General features: G+C 40.0%; 1 non-coding gene across 1 annotated transcript; it reads right to left on the reverse strand.

The window, feature by feature from the left end:
* Positions 1 to 1,309: 1,309 nt before the first annotated feature.
* Trnav-cac lies at positions 1,310 to 1,382 on the reverse strand. Its single transcript has one exon. It is a non-coding gene; the product is annotated as a tRNA-Val (tRNA).
* Positions 1,383 to 20,590: the final 19,208 nt, after the last annotated feature.

Here is a 20,590-nt window from a genome sequence, read left to right on the forward strand (position 1 = left end):
GGCAATGATTCACTAAAGGAAAGACAGAAATCGAAGAAAAGGAAAAAAGTAATTTCAGAATATTACCCTAGCGACGATCAAAATTCGCGAGGACGAACGGGCAGCTCGGGGTGGACCGGAGGGTGAGGCTCGAGAGTTAATTTCAATTGAAGCAGCAAACCGTGCAAGAAAAAGAAGGACAGTTAACTGGCGATTAATAAAGCCCACGGACAGAAAAAAAAAAAAGAACGTAAGAAAGAAAGCAACGGGCGCGGTGTGGGAACACGATGGCACGACCTCGAAGGGCGCGGTCGAGTTCAGGCTAGACTGAAGTTGCCCTTGTGCCTAACCGACCTTGAGACAGCCCGTTTCGCCATACCCTGACTCCCGTCCGGCCCCTATACCCACGAACGCATCCTCTCTTGCAACACAAAGACTGTCTCCGCGACGCTGGGGAGTAACCCCCCCACCCCTCCGCCCATAAGAGGAATTTTGCAAATGGAATTTCGTCGTTTCGCCGGTGACGGTTTCTCTAGGAATCCCCTCGAACAGGTGTTCGTCGACCATATTCTCGTCGTTTTATATCACGGGTTTCGGGCCATTTTACTTGGTGACCGAACGACAGTAGGTAAGTATACATCGGGTGAGTCATCTGCAGAACCTTTTTTCTTTTTTACTTCTTTTTTATAGTATACGGGCTGTGTTCTTTTTCTCCCGATTATGGTAGAAGTTTGACGTGTTGTATTAGGTGTATAGGCAGAATTAATGTGACTGTTTCTTTATGTGGAGAATTTATGGTAATATTGAAGACGCTGAAGTTTGTTGTTCGAAATGGTTTTTATTTCTTTCGGTGCTTTTAGCTGTTTTTACGGAAAAAATTGGAAATATTTTTGGATACGATGGTATTGTTCTTGTGTATGTTTAATGTTTCGATATTTATGTAACTGTGTGTCTTGATTTCGATGTGTCAGTAAAAGGAAGATTCTAGTTTGTCACAGGGATCGTTTTTATGAACTTAAAATGTAATGATTGAACTGAACAATTGAAATGATCTTTTTCTGTTTACCGTGCAATTTCTATTTTAATCTTTCTTCGTATTATTCTAACACTAATAAAAATATTACTTTTTTGAGTATTAAATAAATTTCAAGAAATTCCAATATTTAACATGAATTTCAATATATTGCATCGAGTACAAGAGTTGGATGTATTCTATAATAATAAAATGTGGCTTGTATTAAAATAATTTTTGTTAAAAATCATTTGAAGGTTGATGTTACAAATATTCTTATTTTATGAAATTAGTAATAGTTTAGGAAACAAAAAAAAATGTTTCCGCCCGGGATCGAACCGGGGACCTTGTGCGTGTGAAGCACACGTGATAACCACTACACTACGGAAACGTTGAAAACACGTTTCTTCATTGTAACTTAAATACCTAAGTCTAGCAATAACTGTCGAGAAAAATCAAAATATATTTATTTATGACAAATCGACTGAATATGTACAATTAATATATATCTTATTTATAACTCTAAGGCAGTAAACCGAAATAGATTAAAATCAATTCGTAATGATAAAAATTACTAGATCCTCAAATAAACCGAAGTAAAATAATTCTTAAAGAAATCAATAATATATAAATTCTTTTCCACTATTCACATACTTAAAAATACATACTTACATTTATATATTTTTTTAAAAACGATTTTGCATAAATTAACACGTCACCGGCCATATAGGTCATCGGTGACCGTCATCATTAACATTGAAATCGTCTCGACAGTTTCTTCCCTTACCTCGTTCGTGTTAATAACAAATTATGATTGCTTCACGAGTAATCCATAGCAAGAAGACAATAAATATAGATAATACAAGAACGTCAGACCATTTCCGGTTCAGTGATAAACTACCTGAGCAAAGATTTAAAAAAAAAATCAAATCCTCGAGTTATGCATTCGATCTAAGCTACCTTGAGATTGCTACAATGCTAGATTGTCAGGTTGCAAAGGAGAGTCGTACTGAGAAATTGACTTGTCAGAGTAAATGGCGGTGCTGGCGAAACGTTCGCGATTTCCAGTGTAATCGAGAGCCCACGGGGGCACCGTGATAGGCGGCCCCGGTGATCGAAAAGCCTGGCCTGGAGAGGTTGATGTTCTTGCAATAATAGAAAGCCACGGGTTCCCGCGGCTAGACGCGTTTTGCTGCACGACGTCGTTTGTCGCGGCCGAAGCGAAACTTTTACTTTTACTACGGAGAAAGTGCACTCTTGCTCCTGTCTCCATTCCACTTGCAACCACACACATTGTTTAAATGCAACGCGCCGTGTGATTTCTTTTATTTAGTGGAGCACGCGTGCGAACGGAACCTTACGAACTTGTTCGTTTCGATTTTGTATACTGGAGGTTTCACACTATGAGGACTGAATTTCTGGAGGAAATTAGAATCTTCGATTATCAGAAATCTTCCAGAAGTCATCAGTAGACCGTGAAGTTTATGTAGGGGAGAGTTGCCTATATTGGACCAGCTCATAGATTGGACCATTTGTGTATCTCTATAAAGAAATATATTTACAGATTTTCCGTTGGGTATTTTGATTTAAGGAACGGAAATAAAATGTGCGAGAACAGTGAAACAGGTTCATTTTACACCTTGTAAGTACCATAATTTTAAATAATACTAGTATAAAGTGTACTGTCTTAGCTACAATCTCATATTCATACTTTCCTATTTTTGTTTAAATATAACAATGAAAATATATTTTTCTGGTTGCAACCTACAAGTTGCCCTAATATTGGACCACCGCTAGTTGCCTAAATTGGACTGGTGTATTCTAGGATACAATCTATATCCTATATAAAAATAGTTCAAGGATAATTCAAAGTATACTAAGAAGGTTTTTCCCTGTTATATTTTTCTTTTTATTCAGATTCAAAATGGCAACAACACGAAAATATGGAAAATGTGAAACCCACTAAAAAAACGTACTAATGCGCCATGGGTACCGTACGATACTTTTTTCTTCCTGTTTATACTTTTTCCAATGCCCTGAACAGTTTTTTTTGAATTGTAGATTTAATTTTATTGGTGTTCAGGAGCGGTCCAATGCAGGAAACCGATGGTCCAAATCAGGAAACCAGTTGTCTGGAATGGACCGAAGTAATTAGTTTACTTTTTTTAAGATATTACTCTTATCACACATTTTTTCAAAACGACCAATACACCATACAATCTACGTATAATGCTTGTCTTTTTGCCGTTTCCCTTTGCATCCTGCGATGTTCTATGCGTATGTAAGAGACAAAAATAAAAAAGTGGTCCAAAATAGGCAACTATAGATGATTATATAAAATTCAGTGCATTAAAAAGTTCCATAAATCGTAACCCAGTTTTCATATCATTTGGAACTTGATAGAATCCTTAATAAGATCAATTACGATTCTATTTAACTTCAATTTCTATAAATGATTTGATAAAAATCTGTGCCTGCGTAAATATTGTCAGTTTAGTCATCAGTGTGATATGTCATGTAAGATAAATTCAAAGTGTGTCCAGCAATTAACATCTCGATCTGTTTGAGAGAGAGAGGTGAAAGTTTCACAATGCAATAAATCTGTGTATCATCCCGTCCCGTTCGATCGCTGCTCAACCGAGAAAATGTTAATGGAGAGTGTCCCTACCACCCCGTAAAAGTCGGCGTTGTCGGTTACGAGATGGCCGGCCGATTCCAGTTGGCTTTCCTATATTTCAGTATGATTATACCAGCAGCCAGACAATCGGACGATGCAATATGCAATAGAGTATGCACGATGCAACGTGCCGCGGCTAACGACCGGCCGTTGGAACGTTGCTCCAACCAGGAAATGAAACGAACCGCGCGCCGTGGAATTGCACGTTTTCTCGGGATCGTGGCTACGGAAAGTGTGTCGGTCCCCTTAAATGGTAAAAGTACAATGCCCCGTTAACGCCACAGAGCGGCTGGCTCATTAACGTCGATCCACCGGTGCGCCCGAATGACTCACGTTGGTGTTAGAGTCGTTGATCAATGACGATCTAGAGATCGACCGTGGTGAACTATATGTATATCCGAAGTGAGTTGTTTGGAATATTTAACCCTGGAATGACATCCTTCAATTTTTTCGCGTCAGTAACACCGTGGGGTCGCGGGCGACCCAAAATAAGATCGTAATATTTAAAATACTATTTAATATTTTTGAACTATTCTTCTTTAATTCTTGATTAAACGCTTTAGGGAGTAGTAACTGCACAGTGTGATTTTTGGTAAATAAAATAAAATAAAGGAAAGGGAAAGAAAAGCTGAATCAGTAGACAAGATTCAAATTTTGCGGGGTTGCGGGTAACCCCACGGTGGCGTTCCAGGAAAAAATATATATTTTATTACATATTGGGAAAAAATATTTTTCTTCGTGATATGAAATAAATATTGTATGTATATTTAAATATTAAAAAGAGATTGAATGTCTTTTTACCATTGGATGAATATGTATTCAATATTTTGTGCTACTATGGATGGGCGATAGAATTTTTCATACACCGGGTGACATAATGAAGTATTTCTCAAGACATGAATACTTATTAATTGACACGTTTGTACTTCACAGTCACTCGATGTATGATGCTACACGTGTCATAATAATGCTCAATTGTTTAAGACGTTGGTAACTAACGTAACCGAGAGGAATATGCGCAAACAAGACCGAAATTCGTCATGTCCTAGTTATGGTATTATTTGACATTTATTGTAGTGGACAACGACACTGTGCGAGTTAATTTCTCGTCACAGTCGAACAGCGAACTTAAACAACATCGTGATTTCTCCGTGTACGTACAAACGAGGGGCTGGAGGGGGCTCGTTACAATAAAGTAAAACTCGTCACGAGCGGAGAAAGTCAGGCTGCGCGCGCGGGGCCTCATCTTCCTGGATCGACGGTGTCGTTGATCCAAGAGCAGCCAGCCAGGCAGTCAGGCCCGAAGAAAAGTAAGAGTCAACGAAGAAAGTGCACGGAGCGACGTCTCCCGGTGGTTCTGACCCAGTGGCATCTGCGGAGTTTTCTAAAAGCGGGGGCCTCAGCTCGTAAAAGGTGTCGCAACCGATCCCCCTCCCCCACCCCTTTCATTCGATAGAACTCGAGTAATTGAGGCGTGGGTGACCCGTCGACCCGTGGAACGGCAGAGAGAGTAGCCTGTGAAACTTCTAAGCTCTCTAGATGCTCACTTCATCTTCCTGAGGTCTGAGCGTGAAAAGCCATCGGGATAGCCTGAATTTCACCTAATCCACGACACACAGGCGATAGATCTCGACGGGAGATGGCTGCTGGGATCTGGAGGTCTTCTTGGGGATCGTTCTTGTTGGATTGGATAACAGTGGAACGTCACTCGTGGAACGATCTACGGTGGAAAAAGTAATAATTTTATTGGATGAAAGAAAGTAGAGGACCGTGGTGGTAATTATTGGCGTAGGCCAATGGTTATCAAGGTTTTTTTAATCGCGTATTCCTTGGCTGAGGGTACTCCAGGCTGGGAATCTTTGGCGTAGGGGTAATTAGGCAGTAAACGGAAGACAATGCGAATTTTGGTAGATTGGAAGCTGTTCGGTGTTGATTCATTTATGCGTTGGGCTACGGATTTTTATGCAAAATAAAGGTTTCTAAAATATTTGTATTAAAATCGGAGGAAATGTAAGAATTTTTCTCTTATCTTAAATATATTTGTGGGTTGAGAATAAAATCGAAAACTCGTCGCTTATGATGAACGTACGGCGTATTATTGTATTCAATGCATCATTGATAATGATTTTGAAGTTACAGTAAATCCTGAATGAGTGTTCTAATTCTCCTCGTCGTCTCTCTAGTAATTATCTATCAATTAAAAAAATGATCGTTAAAGAGGTCTATTCTTACTGTTGAATATGTGTTTGAATTCTAATCCTAGGATTCATTAAGAACACTTTCAGTCCTAAACTGCTTACGATCGGTATATCTTGAAATCCTCGAATTATTTAATAAACTTCTCTACGTCATAACGGAAAAAAATATCGATTCGATCAAGGATACTTTTTCGTTCGTAATTCTTTCGATCCTGAACGCCTCGTGCTCGTTTCGCTTGAAAAGATCGAAACCTGGCGCGACTGGGGGCGAAGTTATCGTTGGGAAAAAACAAAAGTTGGCGGCGGGGGGGATTAATCGATTCGAAATGAATCACGAGGCAATTTCGAGGAATAATTGGTGCCGGTTAATCGCGTCAAGGCCCCGCGGCGAGTCGTAAATATGCGCAAGGCCGTGATACGTGAATTACAATTCTTATCAATTCTACGCACGGCAAGGTCATCCGTTTATTATCAACAGTAGTGTGTCGCTCCTAATGTGCTTACGTATGTTCTTGCGTCTCGGGACGAAAATAATAACGGTTATCTGGCGAGTAGACTGGGAACGGGGCACTTCTATCTGCCGCTTAATCGCCCGAAACTTAATTTGTACTTATTGCCAGACCGAGGACGTTTCTTACGAATTTCGGAATTGATTTTTTTTTTTTGTTCGATTGACAAACTACAGTCATTGAATAGAAAAATTAATTACGTTTTCTTTTAATAAGATTCATAATTATGATAAGTATTGTTACTGTAATGCATGGATTTATTCCTTGTGCAGTAGATTAAATCATTTTTTAAAGTAATTAAACACAGAACAGGTATTTTTTAGAATTAATTATATGAAGAAATAAGCGGTTGATTTAATATATCAAAGTGTGCCACCAAAAAGAGATCGTAATAACAGTCCAGGGAATTTTATTACCACCAACTGTCTACTCATTATCGAGCTCGATAAGAGCGTTGCGAAGTATTTAATTAGGTCGCCTAATAAAATCACGTTGTAGTCTTATTTTTACGGCAAATAAGGTATTCGGTATCTTATATTTATGTCAAGTATTATAGTATCTGGAAGTTTAACTTGTAAAATAATGTTCTTCCATACAGCACTTTCATTTCGAGAAAATCATCTTTAATGGTAAAATATGGTCGGTCTTGTGTCTGTGTATTACTTACCATTTCTACTTCCGACAAACTACCGGCGGAATATGTGGTATTATTTTCTACCTATCAATTCGTATTATGTTATCGTAAAACACAAAGATAAACACTACACCACACAATGCTTATAAATATTCAAGTAAGTAGAAGTGGTCGGTACTAATCAGACATCTAAACGTCATTCAAGTGATCGCACACGCGATAAATCTTCCTCATCGTTCCAACGACACCACAAGTCCAATGCAACAAAATTCTACAGACATATTATAAATAACATTATAATAAAAATTATAACATATAACAGTGATAAAAATAAAAATCTTGTCAAATAGCAACGAATGAAAAATGGCATCGGACAGTTTCAAAATATTAAAATATTCCTGTGTATCATTTATATGTCATCTAATATGCACAAAAATACAACAAAATATATCTTCCATAATTTTTAAACAATTTGGGAACGAAAGGGTATCCGTCATATCATCATTAGTCGTTCCATTTGAAAATTGGATTAATAACAAACAAGTATAAGTCGTTCGATTCCATTCTTAGTCAATTTAACAGAGTAAAGTGACACCTGATGGGATGAAATGTTTGTACAGCTCGTGCACCGTTAACAATTCTTTCCTCTTCTTTTTTTTTTTTTTGGGGCATTAGCCCGCGTCAGACGGTTGACGTAACCGCGTCTCGCGTAGCCGTTGCTGGCAAACCGGGACAACTAGACGCGACCTACATATTGTTTCGACCGTGTTACACAACCTGCGAACGAGCTCCCCGAAGAGGGAGGAGGAGAAACAGTCAACGACCGCCTTTTGTCGCCATGTTGTGAAAGCGTGCCTGCTCGGAGGACCACGTGGACCACGCTCCGAGCGTAGCGTCGCGTGCGGGCAAAGACTCACTCGAATTGTCCGACAGGTCTGACAAGGTAGCATGTCCATTGTCGCTTGTTTCTAGTTTGGATAATGAGTCGTAGTGGATTGACGGAAGTCCCGATAGATTGATACGTCTTCTTTGGGAACCAGTCACGGCTGTGCACGAATAATGAAGAACAATCGGATCTGTCTGCTTACCACATTTCACTGAATCTGGTCCCATTGAGGATACGCTTTCACTTGTAACCATTTTGCGTTTGTGTTTGATTGAAAATTGAAGAGAACTTGATGGTGGACAGAGGGAAGGTGCGAACGAAGGAAAGATAAAATATAAACAAGGAGATAAAAAGTAGGGAACTTTGAGGAAAGGAATTTTTTATTGTACTGTTTCTTTTTTATTCTCTTTTATTGAATCGACTTTGTATTCTCTGATTGGAGTGAATTATTATTGTTACTGTTGGAAATGTTCGGACGAGATAGTCACACGTGGCATGTGCTGTTACTTAGATACTGGTTTTTGAATTTAACGTTTTGAGTGTTATACTAACGAATAATAATGGCTATGCACGTGTATACAGGGCGTTCCATCTAACGTGAGCACCTTTAATATCTTGCTTGTTTCTGAAGCCACAAAGAAATGTGAGGGGAAAGTATTATTTGGTTCCAAGGAACAAATACTATGATAAGCAAACATTTTCCTCGAGATTATATTTTTGGAAATATCAAGGTCATCGATATTTTTTTTTTAAACGGGATTACATATTTTTATCAGCGTGGCGTAATACTTGAGATCAAGACCAATCCAATGACCTATAATATCGTGACCTTCATGTGACCTTGAGTGCGAAAAAGCCACAAATTTACGAGAGTAGATTAAACTAATAAAATTATTAGGATAGATGGATTAGTGTAAAAATGGTAACACTTTCATCATTTACTAAAATTAATTTTCTGCAACTCAAAATCAAGTGAGATACTAAAGGTGCTCGCGTTAGGTGGGACACCATATATGTGCGTGGTGAGAACATCCCTATACTAAATAATGTTTGCTGAAATAAAAATTGGATAATGGTCTAAACCATACTTGTGTAATTTTCAATTGAATACTCACTATCACAAACAAACTATCGTCCTCAAAAGATGAAAGTGTTCATGTTTGATGGAAGAATTCTAGCAGTGATCGACGGAATATATTCTACAACAAGTAACTGTAAATTGAAGCAAACTAAACGTAATGACGCCCCAGAGCTTTTCCAAAGAAAATCCTTTCGCGTTCAGCCGAGGTTACGCAATGAGCGTTCGAATAAAGACGATAATTCCGACCGTGTCTGACGCAAATAGAATCATTGAACGCACATTACCCAATTACGTAAGATATTTCGTCGTTATATGCGATGGCCAGTGGTCTGTCATCGACACGTCCGTTATGAATCACGTCTGACTTGTTTGCAAGAAACCAGAAATGAAAAACGTATACAATTTAACAGGATTCGACGAAAAATCTTTATGAAATAATTAATTGTTCACAGTGACTTTGGTCTTGAAAGACGGAATGATAAATCGAGTTGACGTGGTGTCAAGATAAACAAGATTTCGAGAATGATGGACGTCCACGATCGGAATACGGCTCGTTGCAAAGGCCAGAGTGAATCTTTGGCATCCGTCTCGGTTTCACGTGCCAAACTGGTGTCAAAATGACTACAATGTTTCCGGAGTAATCAGGAAGCAATGGTTCTCGTACATGTGTCTCCACAACAAGTCAACCGTTCTGAATGTCTCTATACGATTTGATTCAACCAGTGTGCTCTATTATGATAATTCTTCCAATCAGAATTTTCGTTAGAATTAATAGTTGGACAAACTTGTTCCTTAAAGATGAACCCTGCGAAACCACGTGAATTTTTTTGGACCATGCAATAGTAAACGCTTGACTGCATAAAATGAAAACTATACTAAAAATAAAATTTCTCAATATATTGAATCTTGGATAATTTGTTACGTACGCTGTAAATACATAAAATCCGCAATTTGGTAGTAAGTAATCAGATACAAAAAATGTGTAACGGTATTTAAATAATCCAACCTCTTTGCAATGTACGTGTCATCCATATTTAGATAACATGTCAGTCAAAGTGTTAAACAGGTTTAATCACAGTATCAAATAACATTCATGAACAATAGTGAAAATCCTAATAGAATGACATAACAATTTCTTCTTTAATCCTGATCTAAGAGGTAAATTAGTACGCTTTTGCATATAATGAAATTTCAGTGAAATAATAATTTAGAATTAATAGGCCGTACGGGTGAGTAAAGTGTCAAGGCTCAAAAATAGAAAATAGGATTCCATTTCGGAGTAAGAAGAAAGAAAAGCAATTGCACAAATTCCTCATGACTGATGAAACGCCGTGTATATCGTTTGATCACTTTCGACGAGTTTCACCGCGAACCGAGCAGACTGTGTGCCGCGCCGCGGCCCATTACAGTCCATCGGCGTCGATTTCATTTCCGTATTTGTCGGTCGCTCAATTATCCCCCGACAAATGTTATTTAAATGCGTTCCCGGGGGAATTGGACCGGCTGCAAAACGAAATCAAAAGTGAACGCTGCTGTTTCACCCGGGTGAAATCACGGTCCGCAATTCCGTCGAACTCGCTTTCGATCGGCCGTGATTACGGTCGATCGTTTGACGTTCACGATCACCATGAACAAACTTGGCCGTTTGTGTATTCCAGGCGAGTGGCAGAGTTGGGTAAAATATAATCTAATTAGAAAATCTAAATCACAATTACAATGTAATTGTAAGGCAATTACAAGTACAATTACATTTACAATTACATTGTAACTAACTATACTAAATTTATAATAAAAATTACAATGTACAGACTCTTCTCGATTATTGTCTGCTTTGTTCTACACGATTACTGTCCAGGCGTCATCCCCACTGTTGGGAGGGGGAGGGCGTGAACTTGTCAAGCGCATACTTTGATGTCCTTCCGTTTTCTCTTTTCGGCTTCGGGCAAAAAACGAATTTACGAGGATCTGAAGCATTCCTAGTAGCACAAAAATATTGAAAAAATATTTTCTTAGCTACACTTTTTAATATGAAATAAATATTGAGTCCAAATATTGTATACAGGAAATATAAAATACATGTTTCGAATATTAAATACATATTTATTTTATATTAGGAAACAAATATTTTTTTCGTAATATAAAATAAACATTGTATGTATATTTAAATATTAAAAAGAGATTGAATCTCGTTTTAATATTGGATGAATATGTATTCAATATTTTGTGCGACTAGGGATTTATCCCTGATTTCAGGACCACAATCGAGAGGAGTCCATAATTGTCCCGCAATTACATTGCAATTACTTTGTAATTGCAATTTAGATTTTGTAATTAGGTTACATTTTGCCCAACTCTGGCGAGTGGAATGGATAGTCGATTCTTGTTATCGACGTTACTTCCGTGTAAATGCTTGAACCGTTTCGCCGATAAGCCGTTCTGGGCTCTAATTATTCCGACATTGACTCGTCGACCGGCACGCGTGTGTCAAGGACACGAATTAATTATTATGGTCACACACGTGTCCGTTTCTGTGTTCCTTTTTTCGGGCTCTTTGCGCGTTCTTCTGTCGAATTGGGCGTAACTTACCCCGGCAACGCGAACAGGAAGATGAAAAATAGAAGGCTGCTCCGTCATTGGACGTTGGAATTGACTTTAATTAGGTCCATGGGCCTTGCTCCAATTAATGAGGTGAACCAATTGACCCTTTGTCTGAAACTGTCTATTACTATTTTGTATTACATTTCCGTCATAGCGACTCTTTGTGCCTCGTATTTGCTTGACAATTTTCTTGTTTACCGAATATCGTGTTTGTTCCTCTTTGATTTTCGAAGAGGCAATCGTGTGATTGGAGCCGATGTAGGCGTAAGTACTGAATTTTCTGTTACTTATTTATTATTCAAATGTTGTTGCTACTGTATTCAACATCATTTTTTTTTAACATTTTACTCACGCTTAATACGAGTGTATAAATTATTATTTCTATAAATGGATTTGGGATTGATGTTCACTAGGAACAATTTCTTACGTTTCGAAATAAAGAATATTGTAACATCGAAGTAGAATTAACAATTTAAATTGAGGTATTGAAACTTGAATCCGCTTATTACAGAACGAAAATTGTTTTTAAAGAATTACTGTCAAAATATGGAAGATCCTGGGCCCCACGTTCTGCACCTTCCATTTCGTTGTGATAAAATGTTATTTAATTTTATTTAATCTAAATTTAACTATCTTAACATTCATGTATTTTGTCGTGCTGTATTAAAACCCTCCCCCACCCCCATTCCACCCTGCTTTTCGACCACAAGGGCACCCGAAAATCTGATAGCCCTGGGCCACAAAAAATTTTAATTCAGGCCTATTTATATCGCCACGTGAGGCGAACAGGTCGTGATCATCCATACAGAGGAAGAGTCCTCTTTGGGCCAGCGAGATAGTCCACTCTCACTGTCGGCCACGTCTCTACGCGCTCGGTGAAAGTAAAGGGGATTACTTTTGTCGGAGTCACTTTGGCCATCTTTGTCCCGGTGCCAATAGTCTGGTGACGAGTCGAACGTCCCGAGCTGCCCGCCGACAATGCGCTGAGGGAACTTTCATCTTGGCCAATGGGATCGATCAGACTTCCTTTTAGGAAAGAAGATACCAGGATTGAGATGAATCAATATCTGGACGTGAGAGCCAGAGTGTATTAGGTCATACTTTTGCAAAATTTAGAGAGGACATCAAAGATGCATAAATCTTGTAACTTTAGAATCTTTTGGTAAGAATTCAATGAAAGACAATCGGTATTTTTGAACTGTTAAATAGACTTAAAAGAAGTCTGGATGTACAGGAATGGCGAACAGTGTATTAAGTCCCCTTTCGAATGGTATTTACATTGTTTGAAAAATATGAACGTAATATCATTTTTAGACTGTTATGTACCTATATTAAAAACTACACGACTTAGAACTAAGTAATTTGTACCATCAGAAAGAATGATGAATTTGATACAGGAACATGTAAAATATGATTTCTTAAAAAAGAGGACTTGATACACTTTGACTCTGGGGTCCAGATATGTGTTGTACTGATATGTGACTACGGATTGAGGCATTTTAATTGAATTTTGATTATTTTAGGTCTGGGTTAGGTTGAGGTTTCTTCTCTTTTCTATTGAAATAATTCATTGTTACAACATTCTAATCATCCTTCTAAGACCAGTTATTTTGACTGTTTTGGTAGTTCTAATGTTAATCGATGCAACTCTTGTCAGAAATCATGGACCAGTCATTTTTAACTGCTCCTGTAAGTTCTGGTGTTAACAGCAGAAATTACACGACCGAGTGAAGAGATCGGCGCAGAGTCAAGAGGACACGAAGCTCGATAGGGGCGCGATTAGAGTTAATGCGGCGTGGCAGAACTGCGCTTTTAAAGCCAGCTCATGTACGAGAAGAGGGCGGAGAAAATGTTTTTAGGGCGTCGTTTTATCTCTCGTCGTGTCCACGGTCGCGGAAAGAGTATCGTTCAAAGGAACTTGAATTTTCACTTTGATTTTTCCACGATTAAAAGGATCTCTGTCCAGAGTGCTCGGGTTCGAACGGTGTATTTAGAGCGACTCCCATTTCCCGTCTTTGTTTCCCGTGCCTCGGCTCTCAATTTTATCGGCGACGGTAAAGGATTTCACGCGCGAACGAGCGAGAAATTGGCCGTTTGTCCCCGGTGGAAACCACCTCTATTTTGCTGCCCACTTCATTCTCTGACAATGAGACAGCATCGTTTTCTTCGAAAGTCCAAACTCTTTTCTCGTTCCTTTTATTTCTCCAGGGGACGACGGCTCGAATCCCGACAATGAACTTCCGATCCTCACGTTCACGGATTATCGTCCCCCGGCTTCCTCGACCCCCTCTTCGAACTTATTCGGTTTCTTCCAAACAAACAATTGGTGCAATTGCGAAATAAAGGAATGCAGTGGAAAGTAATTATTGTTATAAAGTGATTATAAATTGATTATTCTCGATTTGTTTAATGGAGTAATAATCACTTTGTAAACACTTTAATATAAATTATAAATAATACTGTGCTTTCTTCATTTGATGATATTCAGATGTTGAATATTGTTACAAATACAACAGAAGGGTTTATTAATCAAAGATAAAAAGAAATTAGGTTCTATTATATATAATATTATAATGGAAATTTTTATATATAAGTTTGATAACGTTAAAATATCCTTGTGATTAAATTATATGTCATGCAATATAAAACGAAAAAAAAAACAACAAAATATCTCTTTGGTAATTTTCAAATAATTTAGGAATGGAAGGGTTAAAGTGGTATCATTATTTTACCGTTACCCATTTATTCATAAACGTATGGCGTCCATAAAAACTATTATTATACATATCTACACTAGAACGAATCATCCACCAAACGGTCCACGAACCAAAATGGACCCGCCACCTCCAGCGGGGACGCAAGAGCAGGAAGTTTATCGCTCCAATAAACTTCTATTATCTAAAATACAAACTAACCTCCTCCCAGAGACCTTTTCCTTCGCAGTTTTATTTTCACACTGTGACCACCCCAATGAATCTCGTCCCAGTATAACACAAAGGAGGGGGACGACGACGAATTCCGCGTTCGACCTCTCGAAAACCTTCGCGGGTTTTATCCTATGTTCCGTTCTCTGTTGCGTCTGTTGCTATGAATGCATAAACTGCGCACAGTCCGCTTATAAACGTGGTTCAGAATACAAGCAAACACACGCATACAGCGCTCCCACCCCAAAAACGAAGAAGATCAACTCGAAGCGTCGAGAAAGAATAAAGGAGCCTCGTGGAATTGCGAGATGGGAAGTCGTCATCGGCGGAGGTGTCGTCGGGTACGAAACGGCCACGCCCCCCGTGCCCCGCGCGCCTCTTTCTGTTCTCAGCAGTGGACTGTAAAACCGCGGACTTGATTGTCCTGTTTGCCCCGAGCGGCGACCGCGTAATTTCCCCGAAAGTATGGTCCCCACGTGGGTGGTTTACGACACCCGACGAACGGTCGAGGGAACGATGACCAGCGAATGGGGAGGAGCGGGGCGAAGAGGAGGTGGGAGGGGCAAGGGGGGCGTATCTCGATCTCGTGCGAACGTCACGCGGGGAACGGGAGAAAGTACGGGAAATATTGTATCGAGCAGCAGCAGCCTAATTTCGGCCGGACCGATGCGACTGGAACGGTCGCTTGCCACTCGAGGGATTCGATTGGTTTGTGTGCGCGCGCGTGTGTGTTGTCGCCGGGATTCTATCGGGATGTAAACATGCTGGTGAGCCTCGCGAAGCGAGTCTGACAACTTTATCGGAATTGGGCGGAAGAGTCACGGTCGGGTACACGTCATCCCTGTCTATAGGGTGGTACAATGGTCCACGTTTTTTTGCTCGTTCGTGGTGATACGAGAAAATTATTAATGAACATTTATTTGTTTATTGCATTATGTGGGCTACAGTTGGGCATGAAATTACTAGGCATTAGGCATTAAATTAAATTAATTTGAATGATATTTTAACCTACTTCAAAATACTTAAATGGAAAAAAAATTTAGAAATAAGTGTTTCTACTTGTTTGTGTACCGACGGGCTTATCTAATTATTTCATCATTATCGAAGGACGCGACACTGTTTGCATTCCTCCGAAAATTCGTATTAATAAACTAAACGATAAAGTTATGTAATAGATAACATATACCTTCACGACACTCTATCTTATAATACTTCAGCCTTGTGACTCTGTCCCCAAAAGTTATCTGAAGATGGGGCTGCATAACAGGTACCGGACGTCGTCAAGAGGTCAATCACAGTCCAATGTACAATTAAATATGATTTATCTTTTCTTTTATGGCAATCGCATTGACAACTACTATTTTGTATCGAGGGAGGCAAAGAGGGACAGCGAAGGATTGGCGACAGGGTACAAAAACCCTGATATGGTGTTTAAGACAGCTCCTGCTAGTAAATTCGTCAATAAGGTTACGTATCAGGATCCAAACGTAGCTATAGTAATATAATATAATGAACAATCTTACCGACCAATCTACTAGCAGATCGAGGATGAAAAGCTCTTTTCCTTTCACTACCTTCCCTACATTTCATTTCAGTCGCCAAACCCTGGTATTAGTGTCCAAAGAGGATCAGCCAAGGTCCCCGTTGCTCTGAACCTGTCAGTTACAGTAGCTATAGGATTTGCTTATTTATACCTATTTGTGTACATTTGTTACGTACTCGTACTTATTTGTATTGATTCGTACCTATTTGTACCTATTTGTCTCTATTCATCCCTATTCATCCCTATTCAGTATACCCAACCGCTCACAAGTATATCGCCCCCACCGTAGAAGGGTACTCTCCTATTCATTCTCCAATTTCACCCTCATTGCGAAGACAGAGCAGTTTCTTTCGAAAATATTTCCACGATCTTCAGGCAATCAGTATCCACCAAACCAGGGCAAATACTCCAGCCCAGTACAGTGTATATTAATCGAATCCTCTTCGAGCCTACCCAAAGGGGAACATCCCCTCGTCGCAGGAGGACCCACGCGACCAAAAATGGTAGCCATCGCCCAGATTCCACACAACAGGTCCACACGTTCCAGGTCTATCGTTTTATCTACTACATCGTTCCTGTCCCCGCGTCGGCGTGTCCAGGACGCGTTTCAGTCGCCAATAGCGCGTGTATGCTATCTCCTCCGATCGTGTGTTCTCTCTGGCCCTCTCTTCACCGACACTAAAAATACCGCGCGCGCGCGGAGGATCACCTTCGTGCACCCGGTCGACGAACAATGACCACGGTGTTTATCCTCTCCCCGTCTTATTATTATTGCCTGTTCGACCGTAGGAGGGCCGCCACCGGGCTGAAGGGCACGCGTGGGCGTGGAACCCGTCGAAAAGCTGCGTGCGCGGCCAATAAGAGAGGGCACGAGGGGCGGGGGGAGGGATAGCCGTGAGGCCCGGGACCGCGGCGGAGGGAGCCAGCGTCTCCTCCAGATATACTGGAACACGCGGTGTGGCGATCGGCGGAACGCTACGAGAGACCTGTCCGCTCTGCTCGGAGGGTGACCTTGACACGACCCGACCCAGCCGAGATTACGGGAGTTGGGATGGTCACCTTGACGGGTGACGATGTCAGAATGCTCTCCGGGGATCTGGTTGTGCTTTTTTGTCGGTCCGTTCTGGCGAGAACGGTCACGGGCGGCTCTTTCCTGTTGTCGTTACTCGGACGTTTCTTCGCATAGTCGGTTAAAACGAGGATAAATGTTCTATTGACGATCACCGTGAACGAGACCCTGTAGATTGGTAATGAATAGGGTAGTTTAGGAAGTCGTTCAACGGGTGTATTCTTGAAGGTAGTTCTGTTAACCCTTCGACTGCGGGGAACTAAGAAACGGAACGTGCCAAACGCGCGGCGCAGTGGTTGCAACAATTGTCACGATACACGGCGTACTGCAGTATATTCTCGATGAGTGTTCGAAGGTTTCTTGGCAGTGACAAGGAGAGGTCTCCAGGCGTAATGCTGACAATGAGTTATTGGTCATTATTTTGTGGAATATTTAATGTTCAGTGCCGAGGAGCACTCTTCGAGGATTTACTGTACATTGCCTGATTCCTTACAGATAAATATAACTCTCATCTAAATTATTTCTTTCAGTATTTTCCAGTTATATTTAGTAAAATAGTTTTTGCAAACATAAAATATTTACTGTAAATATATATATATATATATTAGCAACAAATGAGTATCTTGCATTGCACGCCTATAGGCGTTGTTTCGCAGTCAAAGGGTTAACCCAGTATTGGTGTGAGATATTTATTAATAAAATCAATTTGCAAATGTGTCGGTCAGACTGGATTGTTAAGGGTTAAACTATGCGGTTCAAGAGAGTCTAATAGTGAACTTTACGAGAAACAAGGCCTGGTACATGCGTGTCCGTCGTTTTAATCCCGACTGTGTGCCATATGCACCGTAAATCATGTATAAAAAGCCAACGGGGAGGTTGAGAACGAAACAGTGTTATGTAATATTTCTCTAAACGTGTCATCACCGCGGCTCCGTGTCCACACCCACGAACGTCTTCGTGAACATCGGTCCCCTATCAACGGGACATTACGTATAACGAGAAGTGAATATAATACCGTGGCGATGGTAGGTTGACAAGGCTAAGTGGGCATAAAAAAAGGGCATGCTGTTTAGGTTAAACTATTCTGGGAATTTGGTAAATATGGTAACCGGATGTTGGGGGGGACGTTAATGAATATTTGGCATAGATTCCTTCAATATACTATATTCTACCAAATTCGTTATTTATTTCGGGAAATATTCGTTGATATACCGAACAAGATTTGATTTACGTATTTCTGGAAGCAATCGGACCTTGTCGAACTACGCGTGCTAGGTTAGGATCTTCTGGACAATTAATAAATATGGCGGCCACATATTTTAAGGACGCTAATGATTATTTCCAGGTGGCATAGATTTCTCCAATATATTATATTTTACCAAATTCGGTATATATTTCGAGAAATAATCACCGATATACCGAACAAGAATTGATTTACGTATCTCTGGAAATGATCAGACCTCCTTAGACAATGCGTATTAGGTTAGGATCTTCTGGACAATAGATACATATGGAGATCAGATATTGATAGGACGTTAATGAATATTTCTAGGTGGCATAGATTCCTGGAATATGTCAAGTTTTACCAAATTCAGCATTTATTTTGAGAAATAGTCATTAAAACACCGAGCAGACTTGATTTACGTATTTCTGGAAGCGATCGGACCGTGTCGGCGACCTTGTCATACTTGGATCTAGGTAAGGTTATTGGCGGGCGAGGCCTTGTCGGAGCCGATCACTGGATTATTAGCCGCAACGAGGAATGTCGTTAGTTTAATGAGATACCTGCCTCTGTTTTTTTTTTCTCTTTCTTTTCGGGTAGGGCCATCGGGATTACTTAACACCGGCGCGGTTGGCAAACGCAACCTTCCACGATTGATCGCGCGCAGCGGTGGCCGTGTAAAGGGCGATAACGTGGGGGTAATTTAAAAAGTAGGAACGATTATGGAACAACGACTGGACCTTGACCCACCTGTGGAGAGAAGTACCGCGATGAAGAATCGGATAAACCTTGACCTGTCTATCCGTACACGCATGATTGCGCGCGGCCGAATGGATCTCGATATGCTCGTGAATAGATCGTGAAAGTCCCCTTTGGACGAATGGTCTGGTAAAGTGCCAATTAAAATGATAAGGAAAGAATCCGAGCCTTTTGCTACAGAATGACCGTCATCGACTGTCAATGTCCAATGTTCGTGAAGGAGAATGATCGATAGAAGTATTCTATTAACCAGATTTTATGCATTTACTAGGTGCAACGATAAATAATTTGCTATATTCTGGCACATTTGGTAGTTACTCTTCAGGAAATTGGAAGGCTTTAACGACTTCAGTACATTAATTCATCCTCTTCTACTTAAAGATAAGAATTAGTATAATACATTTAAAGTATTACGTACATTTAAAGAATTACTAATATGTAATTCACTAGTTTTTGATAAATTTTACACTTAGTTCGAAATAACGCAAATACTCATGCCACATTAATAATATATTGCCCTTTCTTTTTACCACTCTACGCAATTTTGACCGAACGAAAGATCAGAGAAGTGGGCTGAAATTTAAATTCGCTCACAACCCTACTGTAACCATGGTGGATTATTTATTAATATTAAATTTTAAATTTACCAATAAGTGTTGCACATATTGGCAGCAAACCAGCGTTTATACAGTTTTCTTCTCACCATTTGTTCCAGACCTGTTGTCTCCCATTGGTTGCGTCTAAGAACGCTCGGTGTGTATAGTGTCGGCGATCATAGTTCATTTTCGTCAGCGGACCAGAGCTAAAACGATCCACCGTATTGTATAAGGTATCGACGACGCGATGAGGGTTACGAATAAAGAAAGTAAAGAAGAGTGTGCGCTCGCGTATTCACCGCCGCCGCGGGCTTTTGACCGGGCGACAAGACGGCTCTTTAATTGAGATTCAACTCCTGGCACGGATAATCGCGGTGAGTCAGCGCCGCGGCAGACCGTCGTTTATCTTCCCTCCCCTTTCTGCCCGTTGGAATTCCAGCCGGACGAATCAATCGACGATGAAAGCGAGACGAGCAATCTCCTCGATCGACACGCGTAATCAGCGGTGAGCGTTGTTATCGTTCCTACTTTAGGATACTAAATATCTGTTCTGGTTCTCCGAGCGAAGCGATTCATTCTTTTTCCCCTTTCATCTTTTAAACGGCGATGGTCTATTAAAAAATTAGTTCTCTTGTTTAGTAAGGTAGGTACTTGCGTTACAGACGGATTTTTAGGTGGTATTTATTATTATTCTTTAGTATAATTTTTGCCTGCCGGTTATAGAATGGGATTTGACCTAGAAAAGAAGATTTTTCATTGATTGATTTATAAAGAAGATGGTCCAAATGTAGGCTAGTGTTTAAATGTGGGCCAAATGGTGTGTAAGTATAGGGTGAAACTACGACTCATGAAAAATAAAGAATCTTCTTTTAAGAATTATTTTAGATTTTAAGAACAGTGTAC

This window comes from Dufourea novaeangliae, unplaced genomic scaffold (genome assembly GCF_001272555.1).
Source record: "Dufourea novaeangliae isolate 0120121106 unplaced genomic scaffold, ASM127255v1 scaffold221, whole genome shotgun sequence".
Lineage (NCBI taxonomy): Eukaryota > Metazoa > Arthropoda > Insecta > Hymenoptera > Halictidae > Dufourea > Dufourea novaeangliae.